Source organism: Condylura cristata, unplaced genomic scaffold, assembly GCF_000260355.1.
Source record: "Condylura cristata isolate star-nosed mole 26May11 unplaced genomic scaffold, ConCri1.0 scaffold00006, whole genome shotgun sequence".
NCBI classification, from domain to species: Eukaryota; Metazoa; Chordata; class Mammalia; order Eulipotyphla; family Talpidae; genus Condylura; species Condylura cristata.
Window position 1 is genome coordinate 14,335,637 of NW_004567107.1, and position 4,698 is coordinate 14,340,334.

Consider the following 4,698-nt stretch of genomic DNA (forward strand, 5'->3'; position numbering starts at 1 on the left):
AGAACAGGCAGATCAATGAAGTACACTGCTGAGGGGAGCAGCGGGCAGGTCAGGAGAGGTCTGCCGCGCCATGTGGGTCAGCTCAGGGGCAGGGATCAAACTCCCACTGAAGGGGCTGCGGCCAGCCTGCAGTGCTGCGTCCCAACCCATTGCACCACCAGGGAGGGCCTCAAAAGTGATTTTGATGTACCTTTAAGAACTAAAATTGAGGCGCACTAGTCTAAGGAGGGAAAGAATGATGAAAGGGGAAAGGAGAAAGGTTAGGCCCCAGGAGCACATTATGCCAGCATCGCTCTTACCTACTCCAGTGTAACAAAGAAAGTAACCAAAAAGAGTTGGTAAGTGTCAGTTTGTCCATTCTCTCTACGAAACTGGAGATTTGGGGCATTTATGAGAATGCAAGGACCGGAGGGGATGTCCCAAGAAAATACAAAAAGGCATTGACAAAATATACTTGAAATTTCTATAAATCAAAAACTAGGATTTTAAAAAGCAAACAAAACTTTTAAAATGTGTTGCTAAAATTACAATAATGTAAGAAAAACAGCATCCCATTGGAAAATGGACAAAAGACAAATATGTGAAAGGTAGAAATCAAGCTGTCAATACAAGTTTAAAAAAAAAAACTTCACTGGCAATCAAAGAATGTAAAATAAAATGCAGAGATGACATTTTATTTTTAAGCTAACACCCACAATAAGCAGGTTCCAAGGAAGTGGCACTTCCACATATTGTTAGGGAAAGCATAAATTAGAATATGCCTCTCAGGAGGAAAATTCAGCATTACTAATTGAAAATTCCAGTTGTGTTATTGCTCTACCAACCCACCTGTTCTTTCCCATCATCAGAGCTTTGCTAGGCTCCTTCTCTCGCTCTGAGGTCCCTAACACCAACACCCTCCCTGGCAGGAAATTCCTACTTGTCATTTAAAATCCGGCTCAGATATTAACTCCTTCAGCAGGCTTTCCTTAAGCACATGTCCTCCCCCACCCCCCAAGGCAAGAACAATCCCACTCTCTGTGGCTTCTCAAGTTGTTGTCATGCTGTGATACAACTGTCTACTTTTCAGTTGGGCAGAACAGTAACTCACTTAAATAACTCAGTTTCTTCATCTGGGAATGCAGATAGTAACACCTATTCTGCAAAAGTGCTAGAAGTCTCTGAGGAGGGAATGAGAAAGGAGAGGTGAGAATCTATGACATCAGTATTTCCCACTGCACACACCGTGCCCCCTCCAATACTTCTGACTCCTATGCCCTCACTCCTTTACTTCTCATTTATATTCTCACAAAATAGCAAACTCATTCAGCACCTGGCACCGGAGAGTAATGAAAACTCAACATTCTGTAGACCAGACCTAAAGCAAACAGGATGCTATTTCTCCTGCCTATATAACATAGCCTGGTAACTTCCAGTGACATGAAAATAAGCTGTTTCAGACCAATCATTCTGATTCAAAGAGAAAAAGACAAGCAGCTAGTATGAATTAAAGTACTGCAGCCAAAAACTTTGACTTGACTGGGACAATTTCAAAAAGGAAACTATGTATTGTGGAATTTGAATGGCTTGCTTTCCGGGTTTCAGTATCAAGACTGGAAAGGTTTGACTCAGTTAACTGATAGCCAGGCAAAGTTTCTGACAGGCAGGAACTTTACTGCATTCCCGGGTGAGGATGACCAAGCCCCACAGGTGTCCGAGAAGTCATGCCCACTGGGGAATATGGGTAAGCTTTTGTAAGGCATGGAAGCTGCTTTTTAGAAACTGATTCATCAATGCTGCTTATCGGTTCCCAAAAGCAGGCAGTTCCCAGACTTTAGGAGGCTCCAGGCATGCAGACAGTAACAGTCCCAGATTCAAGGTTCCCGCCCCCAGACTTGCTCAGGCTGCATCGACCTTACAGAATTCACTTGAATTAATCTAACAGTTATCAGGTAAAGAAAGACATTAGGTGCCCGAGATACCAGACTGGCCACTGCTTCAAGGAGCCTATGCCCAGTGTCTAAGACAGAGAGGAAACCAGATGGCTCCAGGAAACGAAGGAGTGACAGACACATCACTTCTAAAGGCAAGTTTCTCACTGGAAAGAAACACCTCCGAGGCTGAAGAAGAGTTAGTTTGACACAGAGTTACAAAGACAGGAGAGAGCCCAGGAAAGGCCTGGATGCCCAAGGCAATGTATTGTGGTTGGGAAACTAGAGGGGATTAAACATGACTGACGAGCACAGGAAGTGGAGAAAAGTGACGGGGGACAAGACGTGGCTGAAGAGGTAGGTTGAATCAGAGAAGAGATACACTGCAGCCATGTTCATGACCGTAGACTTTCTCTAGAGGGTCCAGGAGAGCATGAGGAGACTCAAAATGGGAAAAACTTGATACCATTTCCAGGTTGGGCAGATGATTCTGGCTGCACTCCGGAGAAAGAACTGACTGGGAGCAAGATTAGAATCATTAGAGTCTACTGGGAGGCTGCTGCTGACGTCCAGAAGGAAGGTCACAGCGACCCGACTGAAGTTCTGGCAGAGGTGGAGGCGCAGGCAGACATGGGTGTGCGGACGACACACGCAGCAGCCCTTTGAACTGACAGACTGCAGTGGCGGATCGAGGAGGAAGCACAATACCACACCAGCCCGCTGCCTGAGCACTGGACGCTTCACAGTGCTACTCCCCAAACTAGAGGACCGCAGAAGAAAACAGGTTTGGAGCAAGAGGTAAGTGTTTCACTAGCAACAACGTCTTGCTAGTGATAATACTCTTCCTATCTCAGAAGTGGAGAGACGCGAATGGTGAGTAAGCAGTTGTAAAGTCAGGTAGGAGTGAGGCTGGGAGAGAACTGCTCTTGGCTACAGAAGCCTCGATGAGCAAGGGAACCCCCAAATTCCCAAGAGTAACTTGGGGCTGATCACTGTTAGTATTGCCCTGGAAGTTCACACTTCCTACTAAGGGGAACAGAGGAAGAAAATCCAAGAGATAGCACCTATAGTCATTTCTGTCCATCTCAAATTCCCCACCAGACAGTGTTAAAGCCCAAACTTCCTCTATCTTCACTGCACAGTTTGCCAGTCCTTTACCCATGGTTAAAATGGTTCATGCTATAAAAAAAATGATAGTCTCCTCTTGTGGGAAAATTGTCCCCACCTACTCCCTAGCTTCGCCTTAACATATCCATGGCTCCTTGACCACTGTGGTTTGGTGTCAGAGAAGTGTCCACTCCCTTCACTGCTTCCAAATGGTGCATAAAGTAGCATGTCACCACAATGTTTAAGCCACTTCTCTCTGTTCCGAGTTGGGCCTAGTTCAACATATATTCTCTGACGTCTGTACATTCTGGACTTTTGGAGTATGCAGATCTCAACCCACACCTCTTCTCAGTAAATGCAATCAGCTACCACTGTCCCTGTGGAGTCATCCCCTAGCACAACTGAGAGTTCAGGGATGAAGATGGCTCATGACAAGCCACGGAGTTTTGTATACAAGAACCAAATTAAAAGTACAAATCAAAGGGCCCTCCCTGGTGGCACAGCGGGTTGAAGCACTGAACTGAGAAGCTTAAACCACTTCCGCATGAGTTCGATCCCCGCCTGCCCCAGAGGAGATCCACATGGCGAGGCAGACCTCTCCTGGCTCACCCGCTGCTCCCCTCAGCAGTGTACTTCGTCGATCTGCCTGTTCTGCTCCCCTCTCTGTCTCTGGTGAATCCTCTCACCCTCCGCATCTCTGGCCTGTACCCCAGTTCTGTATGAAGAATATTTTTTTTTAAAAAAAAGGTACAAATCAAAAGCTAGGGAAACAAACTTATCTGAGCATCTGCTATCAGCCAGGCACTAAGTGAATATCCACAAATTTTACTCAATCCCAACAGCCATGAGATGAAAATGACTTCGTACATTCCATATACAGTGGGAGAAAAAACTCACTGTAGCAGAGATTGGCAACTGTTAAATATGACCATTTCCTCTCCTGCCTGTTCATACCTGTTCACTGCGTTTCCCAAATATGTATAGCCATAGGCATGATTCCTGACCAACAGAAGTTACACATGCTTGGCCCATAAAAATTCTGAATCCTTGTTTGCCTCTCTTCTCTATATCATACCCAGGATAATTCTGGAAAACATATGATGAAGATGAAAGAGATGTGTTTGGCTGAGCCTCTGAATCACTGCCTAGAACAGAGGGCACTCTCACTGGGCTCTAAGGGAGTGAGAAATGAAACCCCACTGCAGTAAGCCACCAAAGTGTAGGGGTTCATCCATAAGGATAGCAAACAGCAGTGAACACACACTTCAGAGACATCAAATTGCTTACACAAAGCCAATCCACTTGTTAGTGGGAGAGAACAGAGTTGAACTTCAATCTGCCTTATTCCAACACATTCTCCCTACAGGTTTTGGTGATCTGGGGAAGTTCCTTGGAAGAGATGTAACTTCATTATGGTGATAGCAAATAAAACAATTTTTCAACACAGAAAAAAAGGATGGCAGTGAAGAGTCAGAGAAGGAAAAGTACCAAGTATTCTTAAGGAAGACTGCTAGCATAAAGTACTATGCAGGAAAACTGCAGGACAGAGAACGGGATGTATAGATCAAGCTGGACTAGTCAGAGCAAGCCTAGTCACACTGCTTAACACCACCAGGCTTTACTTCTGGCTCATTCCACATGCCCAGTGAAAATCTCCAAGAGTTTCACCTATATCACCTCT